General features: G+C 40.4%; 1 protein-coding gene across 8 annotated transcripts in view; it reads right to left on the minus strand.

The window, feature by feature from the left end:
* Nucleotides 1–4,532, minus strand: part of CHD6 (chromodomain helicase DNA binding protein 6) — a 147,082-nt gene extending 142,550 nt beyond the window's left edge. For 3 of the 8 annotated variants that reach the window (XM_087929196.1, XM_087929201.1, XM_087929192.1), the window contains exon 1: nt 3,938–4,064. The gene's annotated coding sequence lies outside the window, so the exon portion shown is untranslated. Of the gene's footprint in view, nt 1–3,937; nt 4,071–4,433 lie in introns of those variants that run through there. The other 5 variants (XM_087929195.1, XM_087929198.1, XM_087929193.1 and 2 more) reach the window with 5 other exon arrangements.
* Between the last annotated feature and the right edge of the window lie 1,934 nt (nt 4,533–6,466).

Genomic DNA, 6,466 nt, shown 5'->3' on the forward strand with positions numbered 1-6,466 from the left:
TGAATTAGTAGTGTCAGACAGCTGCTAAAAGGGCTAATGCAGCTCTGGGGAGCATCAAAAGAACCACTGGAAATCATTATTTCTTTCCAGTTGGCATTGGTGAGATCACAGCTGGCATACAACTTCAGGTATCCCCTTACAGAATATTGACAAGTAGAAGATGGTTCATAAGAAGGACAAAAAAGATATCTCTGATGGTCGGCTGAAGGACCTTGAATGTCCATTAAGATGACAAGGGAGAAATGTTAGCTGTATTAAAGTGCATAATAGGAAGCTCCAGGAAAGATATTGTGAATTGTTTTCTATGGCAACAGAAACAGAAATGACATGTATAAGTTGCAGCTACCTAGATTTGATTTAAATATAAGGAAAATTTCCTGATAATTAAAATCTATATAACAATGGAATATTCTACTAAAGGGTTCATCTCTGGAAATGTTTAAGAAGCCAGCCACCTTTTATGAATGAGTTAAACAGTTTTTCTGTATGTTGCAGAAGGCTGGACTAGACTATTCTTATGGTCCCTTTAAACTCTATAATCCTATAATTATATGATACTGAAATAAGCTCAATCAATGCATAGTTTCACTTCTGGCTTTAATATATTAAAAATGACAGCATAATAATAAATACTTAAAATACTGGCAAAGTCATGAAAACTAGATTTATATCCACTGATTGTACAAAAAGCACGACTACGGTAAACATTGTTTTTTGTTTCGTTTCCAAGCAAATACGCCATGGCTGCTTTGCATGTCAGAGAATTAATCCAAAGACTATGTGTGATGTTCAATAGCATTTTTTTGTCAAAAATTTGCATTTATCAATAGGAAGAGGATTTCCCGCCGTTTAAGTACACTCAAATTCTGTTTTGGAGAAGTTTAAATCCTATGGGGTAGTTTTTGAGATTGCACATGACATCATATGGGTGAGGGTAGGACAAGGAAACTGCTAATGTGAGATGATTCTTCCTCACATTAATGAATTCCTTCTAGAGTCCTAAAGGTAGTACAGAAATACAGTGAGTAAAGACAAAACATATTAATGAAAGGATGATCTTAACAGCAATGTATTAAACAAAAATAATTTTGTATTATATTAGTATTACATGTAGTATATGATAATCTCAGACATTATTTCAATATATCTGCCTGCAATATTAAAATGCCATCACTGGAATGTCACTAGAGCACCATCAACTAAAACAATAGTTAATATTCTTATCCAGTTTTGTCCAACAATATTAGCAAATTCTGAGTGATCCCCAAAAGCTAAGCAGGGGCAGACCTTGTTAGACAGGAGACCACCAGGAAATTGCACTTCTATAGTTTTCCCTAGAAAATCATAAAACAGTCTGAAAAATCTATATGTGAACTAGGCTGCTTAAGAAAACAGATTGAAGTCACAATGCCTCGAAATAGGAAAGGAGACAACATAGTGAGATACTAAGAATTTGGTCCAATCTTTTAGTAATAGTTTAGAAACATTATAGGCTAATAAATACTGATTGATTTTATCCCATATTTACTTTAAATATGTCAACTAAATGTTCTCCAAGACATTCACCATAACATACATGATTATAAGAGTCCGATTTTAGCCTTCCAACAGATCAGTAGGTTAAAGATCCAATATTGTAGCATGTCCAGTTCATTCAACCCACTATACCAGCTCTATTTTGCCCAATAATCCAACCAGCAATCTCATAAATATAAAATGCCTCATCAGTTTCCTATCTTTCCAATTTTAAGATATCAAACAATTGTCAGAAAGTCAAATCACTGCAGAGAAAATGTTTCAGTTTACATGAAAATGGTTTAACAAACTGTAACTTGTATGATTTATTATATTCCTTCTCTTTATATTATTAGCATGCAGGCTTACCTCTTGACTTCCTATACTGTTTAGGCCAACTTATTGATCAATACTACTCTATCAGAAAAAGTACCTAGAATAAGAAATAAATAATTTCCAAAGAAATCACCAACATGATGATTAAAGCTTTGTAATTCAACTACAGGTTCACTAGGAAACAGCAGAAATAGAATGAATGAGAAGTTACTTTAATGAGACTTGTTACGCTTTCTCTACCTTGAATTACCACTGCAAAGTCCCGAACATTCTATGTCTGATTTGCACCCAACAAAAGAGGAGGAACCTATGATCTGGCAATGATCAGTTTTATCCACAGCTGCTATTGCAGAAAGTCCTACTCATTAATTGCTTTCATTAGCAGATTAGTTTCCGTTTCTAATCATTTCAGCATTAGAAAATGTCCTTGCTTGCTCCGTGTATAAAGAAACACTGAGATAGATTATTTTGTAGATTTTAAATTGTGTAGCCGGCTGCAATGTTACAATACAAAACTGTGAAAGTATAAAGTATCTTAAAACCACAGCTTTTATTATACACAATATCTGTTAATTTGGGTTTTGGGTTTTTTTTGCATCAGCAATATTTCCCAAATCATTGTTTGGAATACTCACTTAGTGTAGATTCCCCAAAAGGGGATTGGGAAACATTTTTAACTCAACTAAAGGCTACAATACTCTCCATCACGTTACATCCATACTATACAAACTACAAGTTCCCAAGGTCATTTTCCAAGTCTACCAGTTTTTTTCCCTGCACAAAGCTATACACAGGTTCATGTGTATTGTATGGAATGTCCATAAATTGTGGGATGTTTAATGAACATGGTCCTCAATAGATATTCTGAGGCTAGGACTCTAAAAATTTCCAACCAGCATGGGCAACAGCTGCACTGGCTGGGGATTCTGGGATCTCCCATGTCTGGAGGACACCAGACAGGAGGTTATCATGGAATGTCTCACAATCCAGCACTGCACCACAGTAGTTTATTCAAGAACACCCAGGATCCCAATTTGCTCTTTCGCCCTGAAAGTCTCGGGAGTACTAGTACCTCGACTTTGTTTTTTCAAAATGTGCATATATCTGCAAACCGTATTACAAAATGACAACACCAGCTCTCGGTAGCATAACGCAGAAGATGGCAATGCCGCTGGAGAGAACACAAAACAATGCAGAGAGAGGTGCGGACGGGGGTTTCCAACTCTCTTCCAATGCTAAATCTCTCTCTCTCTAGCCCCCAAATTGCACCAAACTTGGTCATGGTTGCAGGAATGCACATGACTCATGGACGGACGGTCTGTGTGGATGGATCTGCAACCGAGGCAGGTGGGCAGGACTCTTGTGTTTGTGTCTGTATGAGCGCGCGTGTGCCAAGAGCGCCTTGAAAGCGGGGGGGATGGGGGGAGAGAAAGCAAACTGCAGTGCGTGGGACCAGACTCAAGGGAGGCGCAGCTGGGCTTGCACGGCGCATCCTCCTTATCGCCACCCATGCAAAACAGTGGGCAGGCGCAGAGAACTTCTGGGGGTGAGAGGGTCATCCGGAGCCGTCGCAGCCGTAGCCCTCCGCCCGCCTGCCTGCCCGCCCGGAGAACGACCAAGGGAGGAGCTGCGGATCGTCTTCCCTCCCCATCCCCCACCCCCGAAGCCTCATTCTTTGAAGAGAGGAGGTTGGCGCCGCCAGGGGCATCGCCGCTCGCTGGGTCCAGGCGGGCATCCTCCTCCTTCTCTTCTCCCGCTGAGCAAATCTGCGCAGAGGGCATCACATGAGCCATCCCCTCCCTGACGCCCAGGGCCCGAAGGTCCGCTCCCAAGGGCAGAGCCTCCCCAACGCCATGACAGTGCCGGAGAGGAGAATTAAGCGCTCGGCATGCCCCTTCCCACGCCGAGCTGAGGCCGCCTGGCTGCCCGGCCGGCCGACCGACTGACCGCCGGCTCTTTGGCTCTTAGCGCCTTGCCGGTTTTGGCCGGGCAGCCCGAGTTCATTCATAGCCAGCCGGGCTGGTGCACCCTGGGCGCTCCTGGCGAGCGCACGGCGCGCCAATAAAAAGTTCAGAGCACAACTTACCTAAAATGGCTCCTGCAGCAGCCAAAATACAAACAGCTATTATTTGGTGAAGTTTAGCCCAGACACCCTGCAAGGACAGCCTAGCCTGACACCGGCACGCCCCCACATCGCCGCCACTGGTTACCCGTAGACCCCCAGCTCCTGCCATTGGAGCGGCGGCCCGTCAGCCAAACGCAACCCGCTCCAAGCTTGGCTGCAGTGTGCTTATTGCCAGCTCCATTGTGCTCCTATTTGCATTGATGTGATCGCTGCCGGGATTGGCTGTGGCAGAAGCCGTGCAATTTCCTCCACCGCCCCCCCCCCACCGTCCCCAACACCTCCCCAACAATTCCTGGTGCTTCCCGGATCCGCAGTCCCGGTGCTTCTCTCTCCCCTTCCCTCTCTGCCTCTGGCACCTGAGCCAACTGTGGATGCAACTTTCTCAAAGCTCGGAAGGAGAAGATAGATTCCCCCCCTTCCCCACCCCCAATCAACGGCGGGGGGGAGGTTTACTTACTTCAAATAGCATTAGAAAAGAAGGGAGGGAGGAGAAGCGGGGGGAACCTCTCTGCCTTTTGCATTCCACGTCTTTGCTCGCTTTTCGTTTCCCGGATGTGAAATTTCCTGCATTTAAAACACCGTCTGGAGGTGGGACGTGCAACCTCCGAACTGGACGCTGCAGATTTTTCTTTGGTGCCTGCGAAGTAGGAATCCGGTTTGGTACTCCGAGGATGTCAAGTTGCCTTGGTTTAAAGAGCCGCCGAACACGACTATCCTTACAAGCTGTTCATCCGCAGAGCTGCTCTCTTTCCTCCCCACCTCCACTAAAAATTTTGTTGAGTAATTATGGCTGCAGTGGAAATGTATAAAATACATCCTGAACCAACACTAACTCCTTTTTTTCCTAACATAATTTAATATCAATTCTATCAGTGATCAATTAGACCCTACAATTAAAATACTATTTGAATCATTCTATAAAATATATTAATTCCTGGTAAATTTGAACTAATTTTATACCTTTTATCATTTTTTTTGCTTCATATGCCAACTATGGTTGGGATATTACTCCTTGGGAAATAAGATCAAATTGCTGGTGGCACTAGTTGAATAGATTCATGTCAAACATCTGTATATAGAGAATGATACATATACTCTATGAGTATATGCTAGAGTCCAGTTTGCATCACATTTACTATGTGCAGTGGAACAGTGATGTAGCATTACAAATCTGTGGGCAGATTTATAGGGTGGAAGGACTCCTTAAAAGTGCTTTTTTGTTGTTGTTGGTAAACCAACTTCTTCAAATTGATACACTTTTAGCTTTCCAACCATTGTCTATTTTGTAAACAATTTTTAGATGTGTCAATCAAATATATCTCTGGAGTTTGTCGAGTTAGGAAAAGTTGATGTACACATTAATTTACACAACAGACTGAATGAAAAGCTACTGAGCTATACTGTTAACCTAGTTTGTTATGTGAATCAATCCCATGTAGCTAATGTATAATTTGATGAGTCATAAATCTAAGTGACTGACTGAGTGAGTAAATCATACTAAGTACAGTTATACATTGTGCAAATGCTGCTTGTACAGAGATGGTTATGCTTTGATGACTTGGTGTAAGGCTTGCTCTAATGATACCCATGCTGGCTATGAATTCAAAGAATTAACATTTCTAAAAATCTCAGACTGAGGGAGATCAAAGTTCTAAATGAATCTGCATTGCATTCTTTCTATTCTTCTAACTAAAATTCTTTCTCATAATCCACTACAAATGAAAGATATAATAACATCTCAGAATAAGGTACACTACTACCCTTGGCAAAAACATGACAGAAAATTCAAAATATTAAAAATTAAAAGTTTTTCATTTATTTTAACAGTATTAACTTGTCTTATTCATTTTAATGAAATAAGATCAGACCATGCTGCTATTCTGTTGCAATAATTATTTTTCCTTCTTTTACAGTTATCAAATAGTCCATTGCATCTGTAGGATTGGCATGGTCTGGATTCCTTTGAAATTCCTTTTTTAAAATGATTGTAATTTATTTTTGGAAATAATTTAACAATTCTTGCAGGCTTCTCTTGTGAATAGAAATCTTATTCAACTCTAGAGAGATGCTAATTTGACGCTGAAGAGGGAGAAGTTTTTAATCCCACCTACTGTTTAATGGCTAATGTTGATGTAGTCTCACTGTAGAAACTTAAGGCAAGGAAGTTGCAAAGAATAGAAAGAGATTTTACTTATTTTAACTTTTCTATGCTATAGGTACAAAGTGCTGAACTATATTTAATTAATATAATATAGCTCTCCTAGAGCAATACAAAGATTAACCTATATTAAAACATGTAAATTACTGAGCCTAAATTATTTAGGCTCAGTAGTTTACATGTTTCAATATAGGTTAATCTTTCTATTGCTCTAGGAAAATTATTATATTAACTAAATATTGTTCAGCACTTTGTATCTATAGCATAGAGCAGCATGAAACATCAAATGTCCAGGGAATGAAAAATGATTTCAGCCAGTATCAAAATTGAAA

The sequence above is a fragment of the Pseudonaja textilis genome, chromosome 3 (assembly GCF_049901715.1).
Source record: "Pseudonaja textilis isolate UNSWEBS1 chromosome 3, rPseTex1.2, whole genome shotgun sequence".
Taxonomy (NCBI): domain Eukaryota; kingdom Metazoa; phylum Chordata; class Lepidosauria; order Squamata; family Elapidae; genus Pseudonaja; species Pseudonaja textilis.